General features: G+C 39.1%; 1 protein-coding gene across 5 annotated transcripts in view; it reads right to left on the bottom strand.

Annotated features, from left to right (window-relative positions):
* MTHFS (methenyltetrahydrofolate synthetase) overlaps nt 1-19,892 on the bottom strand; it is a 209,384-nt gene that overhangs the window by 165,192 nt on the left and 24,300 nt on the right. The window lies entirely within an intron of this gene.

Raw genomic sequence — 19,892 nt, 5'->3', positions numbered from 1 at the left:
TTCTCTGATTTCTAAAGAAATACATGATCACTCTAGAAAATCCAAAAAGCATGGAGTCTGACAAAGAAAGAAATAAAAATGACTCAGGAACCCAGTAAGTCCATCATCTACCCTTCCATATCTATGTACAAAAATGCCAGATGCCCAGACCACCTCCACACCTAGTTAAAGAGAATCTCCAGGGACTGGGCCTAGGAACTTCTTTTTTTCTTTCTTTCTTTTTCTAAGCATCAAGGTGATTCTGCATACCTGCCAGGTTGGGAAGCCAATGTCACAGGATAATGGCAATTGGAGGAGTAGGAGAGGGTCAGAAAGCAGCCAGAAAGAATGAAGCTGTTCTCAAAGCCAGCAAGGAGGAAGAGGGCTAGCTGTCAAGAGAACCAATCTACCCTCATTATTTTCTCTCCTACTGGAGAGGCAAGACCAGGTTGTCAGGTTTCCCCAGATTCATGTGAGAGCAACCTTTGACCTACTCAGGGACTTTCCAGAGGTACAAGACAGGGCCCCATAAATGATCCTCTTGCTGGAACCCTCCCAGGGAACACAGGGACCAGAACTGGCCATGGCATCATCAAGACAAAGCAGGCTGCTGGAGCTCAAGGTGGAAGGCAGGGTCGTGGAAGCAATAAAAACCTGACCACAGTGAAAGGTGTAGGGGGAGTCCTATGAAGGCAATGAAGGCCATGAGGTAGAGGATCTCCATGGATTTTGTGAGGCCTAGGGAATGGTCCTCCAGCCCCCGGCAGGGAACATGGCGAACCAGCACTACTCAAGAGCCACATATATGTCCAGCCTAGGTGTGTCCTGTGACCTTCTCATCCTGGGCTTTGGCTGTCCTAGGGACTTCTGGGTGACCAACAGTTTAGCCATGGACTAACCAAACCTACAGATTAGCCATGGACTTCCAGGATTTCTAGCAAGGCTATACCAAGGTTGGAAGCCATACATTCTCCAGAACACAGTGTTCAGAGAAGAGGTGTTCAGATTGCCAACTAGGCTGACCCCCACTAGCAGCAGCTATTCTGACTACCTGCAGAATTGAAAGGTGAACTCACCCTCTTTCTGGCTCCCATCACACACTTGTCAACCCATACTTGCTGAAATCCAGCAGAGTATGTCTCAGATTACAGTCATGACCTTCTCACATAAATCTGCTTGTTTATTCCAATCCCAACTTGCTAAACAGCCCTGATCACTGACCTTTACCCTTCCTCCCTGTCCCAGTCCTGCTCATCTTTCTCTCTTGGGATTAACAGTGGCTTGTCCATGTAGACTTTGCTCCCTCCATGTCCTCTTTCTCTTGCCAGAGCACACTCAGGCTTACAGTTCAGCTCTGTCTTCTGTACCCAGAACATACATGCACACATCCACATGTGTGTGCGCACACACACACCCAAACACACACACACACATCTTCTTCTAGGCTTCATGCCCCTTTACAGTGTGGCAAGGTGTTGTGTAAAGTCCTCTGGGATACAGAGTCCCTGCCCTTCAGAAAATGGAGTTCAGTTAACACAAATATGCACACGTGTAATATCCACTGCAGTCTCTGCCAATTGCTCAAAAGCAATACAGACAGGAAGTACCGGAGACTTCAGCAGAGGGAGAGCCATTCTGGCTGGGTGGTCAGGGAAGGATCCATAGGGAACTTTGACTCGACCTAGGTTTTTAAGAATGTGTCAGAGTTGAGTGTGAGTATCTTTCAGAAACCAAGGGAAGGGGGCAGGAACAGAGTGATGAGAAGGAAACAGGGCCGAAGAATCAGGATGAGGAGTAGCAGAAGACATGAGTGCAGAGTTTGTCAGGTAGGGGTATGGAGATTTAGAATTAAATGCAAAGAGACCCCCACAACTCAGTAACAAAAAAACAAACAACCCAGTTAAAAAGTAGAAGAAGAACTTGAATAGATATTTCTCCAGAGAAGACATAAAAATGGCCAAGAAGCACATGAAAAAAACATTCAACATCACTAATCATCAGAAAAATGCAAATCAACACCTCAGTGAGATATCATCTCATACCTACTGGGATGTTCATTATAAAAAAAACAAAAAACAAAAACAGAAAATAATAAATGTTAGTGAGGATGTGGAGAAATCAGAACCTTTATGCATTGTTGCTGGGAATAAGGTGCATCTGCTATGGAAAACAGTATGGAAGTTCTTCAAAAAAACTAAAAATAGAACTACCATATGAGCCAGCAATCCCACTTCTTGGTATTTATCCAAAAGAATTGAAATTGGAGTCTTAAAAAGATACATGCACACCCAGGTTCACTGCAGCATTATTCACAATAGCCAAGAGGTCCGAACAACCTAAACGTCTATCAAGGGATGAATTAATTTTAAAAATGTGGTATATACAACAGAATATTATTCATCCAAGAGAAAGAAGGAAATTTTGTTACATGCTACAACATGGAATAACCTTGAGGACATCAGTTTAAGTGAAATAAGCCAATTGCAGAAGCACAAGACTGCACGATTCTTCTTATACGAGGTATCTAAAGTAGCCAAACTCACAGGAGCAGAAAGTAGAATGAAGGTTGCCAGAGGCTATGGGGAGGAGGAAATGGGAAGTTGCTATTCAATGGGATAAGTTTCAGTCATGCAAGATGAAAAAGTTCTAGAGATCTGCTATACAACATTGTGCTTATAGTTAACAATACTGTACTATACACTAAAAATTTGTTAAGAGCATAGATCTCATGTTACATGCTGTTTACCGCAATTTTTTTAAAAAGGCAAAAATACCAAAAGGAAAGCCAGGAGAATAGTCAGAATTTCCACCAGAGCCAACACACAAGAAAGGGAAGGTAGAACTTCAGAGCATCCACCTGTAGGCAGCTGGTAGAAGAGAATGAAGAAAGGAAAAACGTAAGAAAATAACATTCTCAAATCCCTCAAGATAGAATTCATCTTGCTCCCTCTATTCTTGTTACTCCCTGTACTTTGATTGTAGCTCTCATTAAAGTCCACCTTGTACTATAGCCAACTGCATATGTCTCTGTCTGCCCCCCAGACAGAAAATTTCCTTGAGGGCCATAATGTTTTCCAAGTCATCCTTCATGCTTGAATTTTAATAGAATTCTAGGCCAAAGAAACCCTGAAAGACGAGTATATTATCTGCAGAATGATCAATTCCAGCATGATATCCCTTGCCTTAATAACTCCATGGTATATGGGTTTGGATCAGGGAGGCAATACTATGGGACAAGAAAATGATAAAACTGTTACCTCACACAGCTGCTTGTTCAAAATGAGCTCTACCACTGTTAGGCAAGAAAGAGAATGGCTTTGGGATTCTCAGGTGATGAAAGGATGTGAAATGGCCCTTCGCAGGCAGGAGTCTTAACATTCTATTTGGTGGGTTGGGCCCCCTACCGACAGGATTGGCACTGCTGCTCCCTTAAACCATAGGGTCACTTGTTGCCCCTGGCTCAGGTCTTCAGAATCCCCTTCCTGGTCTGCTTCTGCTATTTGGTGGATCCAAGTGTTTTCCTTGCTTGACTTCATCTATTTGTTGTCACCCCTGAAGTTCTTCCAGTGCCTTACCACCATCATCACATGTATACCCCTTCTCCTCCCTACATGCACACCTGGGGCTCTTCACACTTTCATAACACTGTGCTGGTTGCTTTATCTCAGCAAAGGTGAAGGATCCACAGGGCTTGAAAATCATGTACAGGCTCAACAAGTTCCCCTTGCCCAGGCGCGTCCCACCTGAGCCTTCCACACTAACAGAGGTAGACCTCAGACCCACCCTAACACACTTCAAGGTCAAAACTCAGTAGAGGGAACAAGAGACAAACTCTTGGTCCATGTACATGTTCTTTATAAGCCTCTATTTTTCAAATCACCAAAGGCCCATTAAAAGAAGACACTGACATTAGTACAACATGCAAGAAGAGTCAACCTGATTTTGTTTTCTCCTGTGTGCACTTGCTTCAGGGGCCCCTGCTAGCATACCATTTGACCAGCACAGTCAAAGAGCCCCCACTGCATCAGGATTGCAATCCATTGTTCAGAAAGAGTTCTCTAGAAGTCACAAGACTGGTCTGCAGAGTCATGGTTTGTTGGGTGTTTTTCCCCAGGTTTAGTTGGCTTTCTAATGTAATTCTGCACTCCCAAACTGCAAAGCTAACCTTCGGAAAGCTCACCCAGCATCACATACTGTATTTGCTCACCAACATCTTCTGTCTTTTCATGTGGTGCTGGTTCTGAAACACCAGTGCCCTCCGGAGGCAGTCTAGTGTGGTGATTAGGCACATGGGCCCTGAGGCTATTTCTTAGCTATGTAACCATGGGCAGCCTAACATCCTCTCTGTGCTTCAACCTTCTCATCTGTAAGATGAAGCTAAAAACACCCGCTTCACAAAGCTGGTCATGTAAATTAGATTATGTTTATAAGCTCCTCAGCACAGTGCTCAAATTATTCCATTTATGATTATTACATTTATTATGACAGCTTTTCTTTTTTTAATTAAGAAATGTCAGGCACTATTTCTTGAGCCAAGTAGCAGGGAATATCTAGGAGCTTCTTCAGTGATTTTCAACTTCAAGTGATTTTTAACCAGAGCTTTTACAGCCTTGACTAAGAACTGGCTCTTACATGTTCTCTCAGCTCCACAATTGGAAGAAAACCAGAGGAGATGTTATAGAATAGGGGTTAGCAAACTTTTTCTGTAAAGAGCCAGAGAGTAAATCATCCAGTGTTTACAGGCCACAGGGTCTCTGTTACTACTTAACTTTGTTGTGTGGTATGAAAGCAGCCACAGATAAAACGTAAACGAATGGGTGTGGCTGTGTTCCAATAAAATTTTATTCACAAAAACAGGTGGTAGACCAGATCTGGCCCATGGGCTGCAGTGTGCTGATCCCTATTACAGGATATAAGGAAAGAGTTCCAAGAAGAGGGGAGCAGAAACAGTGTCAAAAGTTGGCAGAAAGGACAAGAAAGGTAAGGACAGGAAAATATCTATTAGATTTGGCAACAAGGGAATCACTGGGGTAAGGATCATTTAAGTGGGGAGATGAGGACAGACACTGAACTGCAGAATCTTCGTTAACCAAAAAAAGCTTAGGAGCTAGCCCTGAAAGAAAATGAGGAAAGAGGATTCTATAAATGCCTTTACTTATTCCTGAGACTAAAAGTACTACACCAGGCACTGAAGATTCAGTTCACCTTCACAAAACATCCTTTTAACTCTGGCCGAGGAGGCAGCAGCTGGACCACAGACACCTCTTAGGATGCTCTGAACTCAGACTCCCCATCCTGGGCTTTTCAGAATATAGTCTGTTCAGCCAGTAGACTATACTGCAGAGAAGGCTGAAAATAACGAGCACTGGAACCCAGGAATTATCTAGAGCTTTTTAACTCTACTTTCAACATGTGCTGTTCATAGACTTCTATTTCTTTCTCCTTCCTCTTCTAACTCAAATATTATGGCCATGTCTCCCACAAACTCCTCTTCAGGAATGTCATGACTGAATGCCTCCTTCTCCAATTATCCTGCCTGCGCTACTGCCAAAATGCTCATCTCCACTTGTTATTCTGAATGTGCCATTTCTCCTGCAAGTCCACCTGGTTATCCCACCTCCAGGCACTGTTGGTCCCAATCCATCCTAATATTCAGCTTTCATCATGACTCCTCCTTGCTCAAAAACTGTTGGTCAATCACAATCTCTTAAAGATAACATTCACCTTCCTTAACTGAGTATGCAGGACCCACTACCATCTCATCCCAATTATGTTTCCAATATTATTCCCACTAAATGCGGGCAACCTGAGTTAAACTGATGGATTCATTGTCCTATAGATCTGCCCCGTGACTTCTTGCCAGCAAGTCTTTGCTCCTGCTATGCTGTTCTCTATGTCTATAGGGTCCTTCTAACCTTTTTATTAATTTGTCTAATCATAAGAGTTGTAACATAACAAACCTCAGTTAAACTTCCACCTGGTCCTCCCTGCCCATGCAGTTCAGTACAACCAGCTCTTATCCTATACTGCAAGAATGCCCAGGGTCCATTCAGTAAGAGGAATCCTTTCCCCTATCTGCTGGGAACAGAGTTTTCATTTTTCCCCAGAGAGATGTTGAGCTCAGTTCCATTTACTATGAAAGGAAGAATGAGAGTAAAATATGGTCTCTTGACCATATTTATCTTAGCTTCCTGACTATATCCAACTAGTTACCTGTTCAGACCATCCCACAGGATATCTAACTCTTATCCAAAGTCCAGCTTCCAGAATAGGAGAGGAGAGCACAGAAGCTAACCTGTGTTAAGTACCTATAATGTGTCAGGCACTATTCTATACCCTAGAGATAGAAATATGAACAAAATCAACTGGTCAGTACATCTACCTGGTGAGGCAGGAGGACAAGGATTATTATCCCAGTTTCACAAATGAAGAAACTGATGTGCAGTGCTCAGAAAGGTCAAATGACTCCTTGAGGGCATTCAGCTCATAAGAGATGAAGCAGAGGACTTGCTGCCCAGGTGCATAATGATTCAGCAGCACACACTGCTCCTACTGCTAAAAGGTACAAGGCGGATTAGGCAAAGAATGGAGGAAATATGGCAAGGGAAAGTGCCTTAGAGGCAGGAGAGCAAAGGAGCTGAGTGTGCAGGCTTCGAGAGAGGCTGCCTGGGTCTGAATCTCAGCACTGCCACTTATTAGCTATGAAACATCAGTCAAAATTGCCTTCACCTAAAATCTAAGATAGATAAGCATATTATGATGTAAAGAGTCTCTAAGCTATTAATAGCAAATGTCAACTTAATCAATTGCTGCACGCAGACTCCTTAGGCCATGTGACTGATTATAGAGAGACAGGCACTTCCATCAAACATGCTTCTAAAACGTGAAGAAGCTGATATCCTAACATAAAATACAGAACCAATAATTCATGATAACGTCTGTGGCAGAACTCTCAAAAATCAATACCATATACTTTGAACTCATTATGGTTGCCTTGGAAAGAACCCTTGAATCACTCTTCATAGTAAAACAGCACAGAGCATACAAGGTAATAAACACAACCATTTATTTATGTGATTACAATCATAAAATACATTCACCTTCTAATTATATTAAAAATTGGGTTTTTAAAAAACATATTTACCTGAAAATCCATAATCCTCTTAAGGAATATTCAATTAAACCACCTCACTTAGATGCTAATTTTTTAAATTACATTTTAAATATACCTTCACTCTTTCTGCTTTCTTTGGTCACAATGTATTTATTTTGGCCATTTGGGAATTTCCATGTAGAATCAAACACACTGTAGTAAAAATCACCTATTAAAGACACAATTATCACGTGATTGATCATTTCTGTGTTGTTATTATAAAATCCTTTCTTTTTACACAGGTCCTACGATTTGTGTCAAAATACTGGGACTGTATTTGTGGCAAGAGCTCTGGGGACAAGTACCTCACACCATGTAAGGTAGCCATTTCCCTAGTATCCCCAAGTATGACCGGTCACTCCACTAATCAGCTAATGAGGTGTTCAAGAATATAAGACAATCTCTGCATGCCTTATATTTGAAACCTAAGTGTTTATGAGTTCAAGGCTTTGATTCGACCCTGTGAACATTGACTGTGTTTACATCAAGAAGTAGGAGATGACAGGAATTTAGATTCTTCTAGGTAAAGCTGAAAGCAAAGAAATAAGAAACATGAATAGTATTTGTTGACTTAGCTGCTGAGGATCTCTCCAACAGCATCCTCCTCCTACCTAACCCAGAGACGGAGAAAAATATCAAGGACAACAGGACAGAAGTCAAGTTAAGATGGATTATAAAGACCAATCACCCTTCTACCTATAATACTGGTAAAACCTTATAAGGATATCTCAGGAAGGATCCAAAATAAACTGGCAATAGTGGTTGGCTCTGGAGAAAGGAACTGGGAAACAGGAGGAGTCGGATGAGAAAGATACCTTATACTTTCACTCCATCCTTTTGTACAGCTTAAATTTTTTACTATGTGTATATATACATATGTGTGTATATAATCAAAATATTTTTAACTCTTTTAAAATAACCTTCTAGAATTTCAAGGACAAGAGCCTTGGAGGCAGAACAGCATTGCAGTTCAGTGTGCAGGCCTCTAGAGAGACTGCTTGGGTTTGAATCCCACAACTATCATTTACAAGCTAAGAAACATTAATCAAGTTACTTACCCTCTTCTAAAACTCATTTTCTTCTCCTTAAGATGGAAATACTACTACTATGTACTTTAATAGAGTGACTAAAATAAACAAACGGAGGTATGCAAAATCTCTAGGAAGTGTCCAATCAATGCTAGCTGTTGTTACACTTAAGGGTATGAATAATACTTAGTCTCTTTCTGTTGACTCTGAAAGTTATTTCTTTTTGAGTAATCAAAAAAGTCCTAACATTAACAATCCAAAAGAGTTAAATCATGCAGATTTCCTATTAGCCCAAACTACCTGCAAGGGTGAGTGAGACTCTCTACTGTCACCTGCTATCAGCTAGAAACATGCAGGCCAGAGACCTCCATAAGAGACTGCTGGAGCCCTGAGCAGAGCAGGGAGCCACGATGACTCTCTGAAATATACAGTCTCGGAAATGGGCGTTATGGAAAGGAATCCCCTCTATGACAAATGGCCATTCCCTTTACAAAGGATCCTTTGAGGAGAATCTGTTTACAAACCAAGGAAAAGGGAGTCACTCTTTTACAACCCCTTTCAGCACTTAAAAGCCATAAGCTAGAAACTGTGCTAATGCACTTCACAGATACGACCTCATTTCATCTCCCCAACAGTCCTATGAGGTAGATATTATCATCCTCTTTTTTCAAATGGGAAAACCAAGGGTCAAAGAGATGATGTAATTTGCCCAAATTCATACAGCTAGTAATTCAAAGAGCTGGAATGTGAACTTTAATTTCCCAGCATCTGTGAAGTGTGGAAGCTCTTTGTTTCTTGACTGGAGAAGTAAAGCAGACAATGAACATGCTAGTCACCTGCCTTGGTCAGGGGATCAGTCAAACTGGACAAAACATTCTATCAGTCAGGTCAGGGCCACAGTGAGGGGCAGATGACACACTCAAACTGGGAAGTGAGAACAGTTTAATAATGGAATGATTCAAAGGGTAGGCAGGGCTGCAAGTAAGCAGTAGTGGTAGTGCAGTCCCTACAGCAGTAACTACTGGTGAGCCTGGACAATTCCCAGGCCTAAAGGGGCAAGGGGTCAGGGTGGGGAGGGCAAGGTTACTGACACCAAAAGAGCTGCAATTAGAGGGACTGGCTGACAGGAGTGTGGCTCTTGGTAGACGATGCACCGAGGGAGGGGGACAGCAGGGGAATAAAAACCCCAGCTTACTCTCCCGCATGCTTGTGTCTCCACTGGTGCCTATCATTGGCTGAAGAACCAGAAACCAGGGTGAGGGCACCTATTGATATAGTCCACACAGGTACACCTTCCCAGGTACCAAGCAAGTGGAAAAGGTGGATACTGAATCTGAAAGGGCCAAGTGAAGGGATCCAGCAAAAGATTTACATATGGCTATTATCAGTGGTTACCTCCAGGTTTGGGGATTTGGGCTTATTTTTTATTTCTCTTTTACTTCTTCTTTATAACTCTCTGTATGGCTTGAGTATATCTTATCTTTATAATCAGAACAAAGCTATTTTCCTTTAGAAAATTCATCTTTATGAATACTCAGAAAAATTTCCAGTCTTCTTTTGAAGATGAACTTCAAACATGTTAGTTATTTTCTTAAGTGTTTCCTATTATGTCATAAGGCTAGCATGGTATATAGAAAATACAGTCATCCCTTGGTTTCAGCGGGGGATTGGTTCCAGGATGCCCACGGATGCCAAAATCCACAGATGCTTAAAAGTCCCTTATATAAAATGGAGTAATATTTGCATATAACCTATAAACATACTCCTATACACTTTAAGTCATCTCTAGACTACTTATAATACCTAATAAATGTAAATGCTATGTAAACAGTTGTTATACTGTATTGTTTAGGGAATAATGACAAGAAAAAAAGTCTGTACACATGCAGTACAGACGCAACCATTCTAAGCCTTTCAATTCACAGTTGGTTGAATCTGTAGATGCAGACGCAGCAGATATTGAGGACTGACTTTAACTCTAAAATTGTAAGTCAGCAGGAAATTATAATTTGACTTACATTATTTTCTTAATTATCATCATCATCACCATCACTATAAACAACAACTACAACTGTCTCCTATATTAAAAATAGCAAGCTAGGTGCTAAAGACCAAAAAAAGCCATTAAGTAAGGGTCCCAACACCTTACTGTAGGGGTTGGCAACAACCTACAGCCTACAGGCCAAATCTGGCCTGTTGCCTGCTTCTGTAAATAAAGTTTCAATGGAACACAGCCACACTCTGCTTTCATACTAAAATAGCAAAGTTGAATCGTTGTAACAGATATTGTATGGCACACAAAGCCCCAAATATTTACTATATGGCCCTTTACAGAAAAAGTTTGATAAGGCCTGCTTTAGAGTATCTACTATAGGTTAAAAAAGAAAAAAAGAGAGAGAGAAAGAAACCATACTTCAGCTTATCCTATCTTAGCAGATATTGACCAAAATAAATCATATTGGAAAAAAAGAATTAAACTGTCATTATTGCAGGTATGCAAAAATGCTTTGCAGAAAATAGGATCAGCAGCAGCAGCTTTACTCAAACGGTATTTTCTAAATGTTACATTTATTTTGGCTCTGAGTTTGTGATACTTTTGGTGTTGTTAATAAGCTGATAGACCTAAAAACGTTCAATAAAATTGAGAAGAAATTATAGAACTTCCTGAGATTTTTCACTAACCTTAGGCAATTTCTGGTTGTCTGATTTTCCTCATCTGTAAAATGGATGGATAGAATCCTTCAATTTCTCAGATTTCTTTAGATTCAAAGCTCAGTGATTCTGCGAATTTTAAGGTCAACTCCTGCGTATCTATGTCACATAATCAATGAGTAAGTTAGTCACAAAAAGGCCAATACTGTATGAGTCCACTTATATGATGTATCTAAAATAGCCAAATTCATGGAAATGGAAAGTAGAATGGTGGTTGCCAGAGGCTGGTGGGAGGAGGAAAAGGAGAGTTGTTTAATAGGTATAGAGTTTCAGTTTTGCAAGATGAAAAAGTTTTGGAGATCTATTTCACAATAATGTGAGTATACTTAACAATATTAACTACACAGTTAAAGATGGTTAAGATGGGAAATTTTATGTTATATGTTTTTCCCACAATAAAAAAAAGAATGAAAGAAAGAACGTTGGGGTAAATTTGGTTGAGTCTGGCAGGCAGCCCACGCTACAGCACAGGTTAATATGAGGTTATGCTCAAGAAAGAAAAGAAAAGCCTGGTTTACTCTTGAAAGCATTGAAGAACAATTTCTTCACATACAGAAATATACGGGTGCTTCCAGAGCTATTTCTATTTTTCTTACTTTTTAGAAGATAAGCTCTCAAACTTATTTTTCTAAATAATTATAGCACTGCATGATTCCCTAAGCCTTAAGAGCTTAGAAAAATGGAAATCTCCCTGGCTTCCATCATTTGTTTTACCAAAACATTAAACAAGCACCTGAAAGTCCTGCAAACTTTCTGGGTCAGTACATTAACTAAAATAAAATTACACAGCACGTTATATATCTTTTGCTTGTTCTCTTCTTATATGCTTAGGAGGACTGGAGCTTGGCTGATATGAGCCTTGTGCCATCTAGAACAAATTCTATTACTGTAAGCCTGAGATAAAGTAACCTATTATTTTCAAATAATAGTACCCGGTTTTTATACAATGTCTTGTTCCAATGAGTTCCAAGTCCTTTTTTTCAATCCAAATATCCTTGTTATCTGCTTCAATAAGTCTTCTTCTGGTGGAGGAGAAATTGCTCTTGAAACCTTTAATGTTCCCTAAAACCTGTTAGAGCAGCTTGACAGGAAAAAGGAAACATAAAAAAAAAAGATTCTGAGGATTGGCAGCTCAATCAAAATTCAGGGGAGTCAAATTAATAAACAGCATTACTAATAACTTACTATATGGAAAGCCCTGTCCAGGGAACTGCAGAAGACACAGAGATGAGTAACAATTCATACCCTCTCCGATCTAACAACCTGGGCAGCTAGAAATACACTCAACAAGTTGTGTGTGTGTTAATTAAACAACAATTAAATAACTGTAATAAGGGGCAAAGTAATGTAAGTGACAACGTGAGAAGTAAAAAGGAGGAAAGTTGTATTCCATAGAGAAGCGGAGTAAGTCCAAGAAAACCCCACCAAAGGGGTGGCCTATTGTATGAGCAATAAAAGGATGAGTAAGATCTTGAAGGGTCAGGATAGAGAGGCAGAGATGGAGTAACAGAAATAAAAATAAAATGAGCAAAGGCATGTATTTGGGAAAGCATGGAGTATGTTCAAGGCCACTGATTGGTTCTCTTTGGAAGGACTTATAAAAGAAATAAAAGCAGGATGGCTGGAAGAACACATTCAGACATGTTGAGAAGTGGCTCTAATGCCAGGGTAGAAATCTACTTAATTCTGCAGCTTGAGACAGCAAACCCCTTGGTTGGCCTCTGGGAGGAAAATGAAGGAAAGATCAGTGACTTCAGAGAACCAAGCTGAGTCTCCAGGAAAATCAGAACTCCACTGGCATACAGGAGAGTCATAGTCATCTTCAAGATTCCAGGAAAAAGAGTGAATAAATCTTTTCTGCCATTTTAAAAAAAACTCTACATAGAATATTCCTAGTTAAGCAGTTTTGTTCCTCATAAAATTTGTTACAAAACTGCCTGCTCTTCTCATATGCTACCAACAATCCATAAGGAGGACTCCTGAGAAGGTCCTTCCCCACAGAGTCTCTGGGCTACAAACAAGTCCCTGGACTCTGGACACCAGGGTTATATCTCCACTTATCCATCTAGGAAACTGAATTTCCTGTAAAGTTTTTTAAAGTCTTTAGAAGGGGTATTACAGAGGCATTCCTTTGTAGTAATAAAACTGTTCTGTATTTTGATTGTTGTAGTGGTTACATGAATTCATACATGTGACAAAACTGCACAGAAATATGCACACACACACACACATAAATAAGTACATGCAAAAACTGGTGAAACATTAATAAGGTGGGTAGATTGCACCAATGTCAATGTCCTGGTTTTGATACTGTACTACTGTTGTGTAAGATGTTACTATTGAGGGAACCTGCGTGAGGGGTATACAGGACCTCTCTGTACTATTTTTGCAACTTATTATTTCAAAATAAAAAGTTTTAAAAATCTTTAGAAAAACATCTCATCATGTGACTTCCAACTCAAAAAGTCTAAAACCAAACTAGCTCTAATCTGCCTGCAATCTTGCCTTCCTTTGTTTGACCTTAAACTCTAAACATAATAACCTGTGCACTGCCTGCCCCGACAAATTCGCTTTCTAGGCTTCCACATGCATGTCCTACCTTTTGAGTCTCTGTACTTATGTAATTCCTACCCTTCCTTTATGACTCAACCCGTGGATACTTCCTTTACCTTCACACCAATGTACACAGGCTCTTGCTTTTCCAAAATCCAGTAAGCACTGGTGTCAGGGAGGTAAGTGCTTATCATATGCAGCCTGAAAGGTTCCCACCTGTACAATAAAGATTAAATGGCCCATATCCTTTCTACAAGCAGGCTTTGATAGGTGGAGTCAACTGATTAAAGGAAGGATATTTTTCTGAAACTGGTATTTTGCCCATTTCATATCTTTGACGAAAGCTGCTCTTAAGTGTTCCTCCAGCTTCTTTGCCCTGATTTCTCATAATGTAGAACAAACTACACGTTTCTATTACTTGGTGTATTTATTGGGAAAGATTACAGATTGCTTTATAGTATTTTCTGACATAGGTGGAACTGAATGATTTATATTATTTCTCCTCAACATAACCAATTAGGCTGAGCAGAGACGGGTATGGGGGTTATTCTATTCACCATATACAAGTACTGATGTTACAGCCATAGTCAGTATGAAGAACAGGACATTACATCAAAAGTCACTTTTCATCCAATAATTCTACACTCAGGTAACAAAAGCCAACTGTTTTCAATTCATTTCACTCAATTATAATTATAATCCAAGAATCTAACATCTTATTCACAAAGAATTTTTAAATATATATACCTGCCCAGACAAACTGAACAGCATCTACTTCTCTTCCTCCCAAATATAACTTCTATATTAGACTACACAGTTTTTCTTCTCTGTGATTTTGGTGGCTACCTTTTACCAGTTTTTTAGAGAGGTGGTCTTTTAGAAACAAGAATACCTAGGTTTCAGCCTCACACTGTGTGACTGTGACTTTGGACAAGTTATTTCCCCTCTAGACCTTTCCCCTCACCTGCAAAATGAAAGGATTGACTTAGACGATCTCCAAAATCCCTTCCAGTTCAAATAATCCCCAGTATGCTAATTAAATGACCAAAGGACAGAGAAACGTGGGAAACTGCGGACAAAACCACCGCCTCTGACTAATAAATTTGTAAAACACTGACATCTGCTGGAAATTGGGAAAACTACTCAGCCCATCTAAGAAAGAGCAAACTTTAAAAACCTCTTCTTGCAGATGGCCGACAGGCACATGAAAAAATGCTCAACATCACTAAGTATTAGGGAAATGCAAATCAAAACTACAATGAGATAGCACCTTACACCTGTCAGAATGGCTACAATTAACAAGACAAAAAATAACAAATGTTGGAGAGGATGTGGAGAAAAGGGAACACTCACACACTGCTGGCGGGAATGCAAACTGGTGCAGCCACTATGAAAAACAGTATGGAGATTTCTCAAAAAATTAAAAATAGAAATACCATACAATCCAGCTATTCCATCACTTGGTATTTACCCAAAGAACTTGAAATCAACAATTCAAAGAGACTTATGCACCTTTATGTTCACTGCGGCATTACTCACAATAGCCAAGACGTGGAAGCAACCCAAGTGCTCATCAACTGCTGAATGGATAAAGAAGATGTGGTATATATGTAATGGAATACTACTCAGCCATTAAAAAAGACAAAATCATGCCATTTGCAACAACACTGATGGACTTTGAGGGTATTATGTTAAGCAAAATAAGCCAGACAGAAAGACAAACACTGCATGATTTCACTCACATGTGGAAGATAAGCAAACACATGGAGAAAGAGAACACATCAGTGGTTACCAGAGGGGAAGGAGGTTGAGGTGGTGGGTGAAAGTGGTAAAGGGGCACATATGTATGGTGACAGATAAAAATTAGACTGCTGGTGGTGAGCACGATGCAGTCTATACAGAAATTGATAAACAATAACGTACACCTGAAATTACACAATGTTATAAACCATTATGACCTCAACAAAAAAACTGAAAAAAAAACCTACTCTTGGAGACCTCCCTTTGAAAACATGTTATCAAGGATGCATTTAATTTTATAGACTTAAGAAAATTTTGAAAAAAATAACTAAAATTACTTCAGAGACTTCTGGTTCCATTTGGAAAGTTGAGCCTATGTTCCTATGCAACAAAAATAACCAGCTTGAAAATATAATGGAAAAAAATTCCATTCACAATAACAACAAATATTAATTGATGAGGAATACAATTAACAAGAAATGTGCAGAAACAACACGACTATAAACACAAACTTCTACACTGGAACACAGAAAAAGCCTTGAACAATCAGGGAGGCTGCCATATTCCCGGAAAAGATTGAATGTTATAAAGAAATCCATTTCCCCCAAACTAATCTAAAAATTTTATACAAATCCAACCAAGATCTCTAGAAGATTTGAGGGGAGAAATTGACAATTTTAAAGTTAATCTCAAAATGAATATTTAAGAATAGTCAGCTAGATTTTTAAAAATAAGAATAATGGGGCACGACTTATTCTACCAGGTATTAAAATGCATTTAACAGCCATTATACAGCTATATTAATCAAAATACCATGGCACTAGTGCCAAATAGGCAAACAGATCAATGGCAAAGGCTAAAACATCCAGAAACAGACCCAAATAAGATTTAGTACATGAAAATGGTGGCATTTCAAACTAGCAGGGAAAGGGTAGATTATTCACTAAATGGTGTTGGGACACCCGGCTATCATTTATAACAAGTTAGATTCTTTCCCCATCATCAACACATATTCAAAAAGGATTAAGATTTGAATATTAAAAAACATAAAACACGAAGATAAAATGAAAGTTTATAGATTCTCAAGAACAAAGAAGGACTCCCTAAAAATGAAACCAAAGGCAGAAATTATAAAGGAAAATATTGATGGATTTCATTAATAAAATTTTGAAACATCAGTATCACCCCCAAATAAAAACATACACATAATTAAGAAAATAATAAAATGGAAAAAAATATTTGCAGCATACATGACAGGTTAAATTTACTATTATAAAGAAATGTTACCAACCATAAAGAAAACAACTACAAAAAATAATAATAAATTCCTCAAAAGAAATGGGGCACAGAATAGCATGTTATAAAAGACAAATTAGTCTAAAAAACATATAAAAGATTACATATTTTGACATTTTCCATAATGAGCACACATTAACCATTCTAATTTTTTAAAGAAGGAGGAAATTAAAACAAAATTGAGGAATTATTCTTTTGATTAATTCTTCAAAACAAAACCAGAAACAATGATAGGTCAAAACTAAGTTACTTCTATGGTTGAAAATTCAAGCAGCGAGGGTCATAAGATGCCCCAAATGAATTTCTTCTGAGATTGTTCCCAACGTTTTCATTCTATCAGTGAGGTTTCCTGCTGCTTTGCACTTTTTTTAAGAAACTTAATAGAAGGGATATATTTCTCCCTGATACAACCTCATGGCAAACTACTATTTGTACTTAAAGACTTGGCTCAGATACAACTGTGCTTCCCAAACACTTTCAGGCAAAGAGAACTCTCCGTTCCAGGTCCCCAGAGCACTCTGGGCACTTCCTATTGTGATCATTATCACCAGGATTGAAATCATTATTTCATGTATAATAGTAATCATCATTATCACGATCATCATCAAGTACTTACTATGCAGTAGGCATTGTACTAAAAACTTTATATAAATTTCCTTAGTTAACCTTTGTAACAATACAGTTAAGACAGATATTATCTCCATTTTCAAATAAAGGAACAGAGACAGAGAGATTAAAGGGTTTACATATGTCCATTCAGCTACTATGCAACAGAACCAGTAATTAAATCCAGCTCCATCTGAGACCAAAACCCCCATCTTAACCACTTCTCATCCTCCCTCTCCACACAGCTACCTTCCCTCAACAAACTGAGCTCTCTGTAGCCAGAGATCACTGCCCCTTAGACATCTTTTCCTTTCCATGGCATCATATGGGGTCTGGCACATAACAGGTGATCATGAGTATGCATGCATTCACTATTTCATTCATATGTTCATTCATCAAGGGAAAGGTCCAAATACTCTTATATGATGGTGGTGAGTATGTACAGTGGCATAGCCTTTTTTGGAAAGCAATATGAAAATACCTATAAAAATTTAAAATCCATAGCCATTCCACTGCTAGGAATTGATCCTATGGATTTATTTGTATAACTATGTAAAAATATATCAGGATGTTCTTTATATCATTGTTTGCAATACTTAAAAAATGGAAGCAACCTAAATGTCCGTCAACAGAGGATTGGTTAAATAAACTAGAGCACATCAATGCTACACAAAGATTTAAACACTATAGTAGATCTACATGTGCCACTATGAAAAGAATTCTAAGGTTTATTAACAAGTGAAAAAGCAAGACGTAGAGTAGAATGTAGAGTATGATCTTATCTCTATAATTGTTTTAAAAGCATGAACACACAGAGATCTAGAAGGATACTCAAGCATGTTAACAGTGGTCACATTTGGGGACCAGGAAGAAGAGAGGTAGGGTTAGTCTTCTACTTTTCATTGTATGACCTTCTAAACCACGGAAATTATTTACCATAGGCAAGTAATTACTTTTATGAATGAATACATGAATTGTTGCTCTACTATTTGGGGATTTTTCTTTTTTTGTTTGGTTTTTAAACACCACACAACACAAACTGAGATGAAGTACAGTTAACTTGGATTAGCCAAGATAGCTAGCTCTGTATCAATCACCTTATATTCCAGTTTTTTCATTCAAAGACTCTATCCTTTTCTTAAGGATTTGGCAGCTTGTACATAGATAGGCCTCCTTCCCACCACCAAAAAACAAACAAATAATATAAGTAAAATCATCCCTTCCTTCAATATTGTTCATTTTATTTGTTAAACCTACAAAGGTTACGTGAGAGAGGCAAGTCTTACCTAGAGCAGCTGGTTAAATCTGCTTTTATTTATGGTTTATCACTAACTATACATGTAGTTGAAAATACAAAGTCAATAATTACTCTTGGAAGGAGAGATTGGAAAAGCGGACGGGTGAGTGGCAGGACAAGTTTTATATTTCTAATTTCCTACTCTCATCAATCATACCAGCCCTAATGAAAGACTATGTTGTCCAAAGATACCATTCTTTATTCCAGTGTCTTTTCACCATTTTATCCTGCCCTTTCTACAGCAAAAGCAGATGCACAAAAAAACTACCTTTACCTGTAGTCTCTTAACTCTAGTCTACTATTAATATCCATTTTCATATACCTAAAGATTCTGCTGTTTTCTCCTTTTAGATAACCTTTTCCAAATTTATATTTATAGTCTCTCTCCAGTTTTACAAATTATACTAATCTAAGAAATAATTTCAAAAACATATGACCTAGAAAAATCTCATCTGGAAAGCGAAATTAACCTTAGTCTGGCCTATATTTGTCATAAACCTCATCTTCTGGATACCAGGCTCCTGTTTGTAATCTTAGGGTTCACCCCACAACCATACTCTGATGACTCCTGAATCAATATCTCCTATTTCCTGACCTTCGGTATTGTTCTCTGTTCCCTTGGCAGCTACATATGTCTTTGTGCTCAAGTTCTATCAAATAGGATTTACAACATAGAAGGTTTTCTTTTTTTTCCTCATCACCCCCACTTTCCCCCTGCTGCCAGGAATGCAGAGCTGATAGCTGAAGCTCGGGATGCCATGCTGGACCATATGGCAGATGCATCAAAACTTGTTCCTGATGACTGGGGCCTCCATGACAGCCACTGACCACTGGTACTACTCCCAGACTTCTTTCCCAAGTAACCCACCGTCTCTTTGGGATTTTCTGCCATATGCAGGCAAACCTAACTCTAACTGACAGGCTGAGCATGCCCTCCTCTTATCCACAGCCACAGCACGTAATGGCACCATGGAAGGGCACTGTGCCATCCTACAAACAGCATGCATTTGGGTAAAGCAGACCTGGCAGAAACTCCTGGCTCTGCCTCTTAACGGCAGTGTGCTCATAAATAACGCTCTGAGATTCACTTTCCTTATCTGTGAAAGTGGGATGGTACTGCTGTCAGGATGAATAATGAGATTACATATATAAAAGCATTCAGCATAATGCTTAGCATTTAGTAGCCACTCAAAGGGCAGCTGTTAACTGTTTACCAGCATCTCTGCCTCTGGATGTAAAGTTCCTTGGGAAACTGTTGCCTCACCTTCTGGACCCACTAGGTTTAAATCTCCAGAAACTGAGCTCTCATAGTCCTTTGCATACTTTATAGTGTCTCTTCTAAGAGTCTAAAAAACTTGACTCATAACTATAAGCAGGTCCCAGGCTATGCCAACTTACTTGGCACAGTGTCTGGCACACAGTAGGGCTCAGAAAATATTTGCTGCATAAATGAATGAACAAATAAAGCATTTTAGAAAGGAAAAGAAAAGGGCAGAGTGTGCATAATCGATCACTAGGCTCAGTTCCT

Source organism: Equus caballus, chromosome 1, assembly GCF_041296265.1.
Source record: "Equus caballus isolate H_3958 breed thoroughbred chromosome 1, TB-T2T, whole genome shotgun sequence".
In the NCBI taxonomy this organism is placed as follows: Eukaryota; Metazoa; Chordata; class Mammalia; order Perissodactyla; family Equidae; genus Equus; species Equus caballus.
This window is presented reverse-complemented; position numbering and strand designations above follow the sequence as displayed.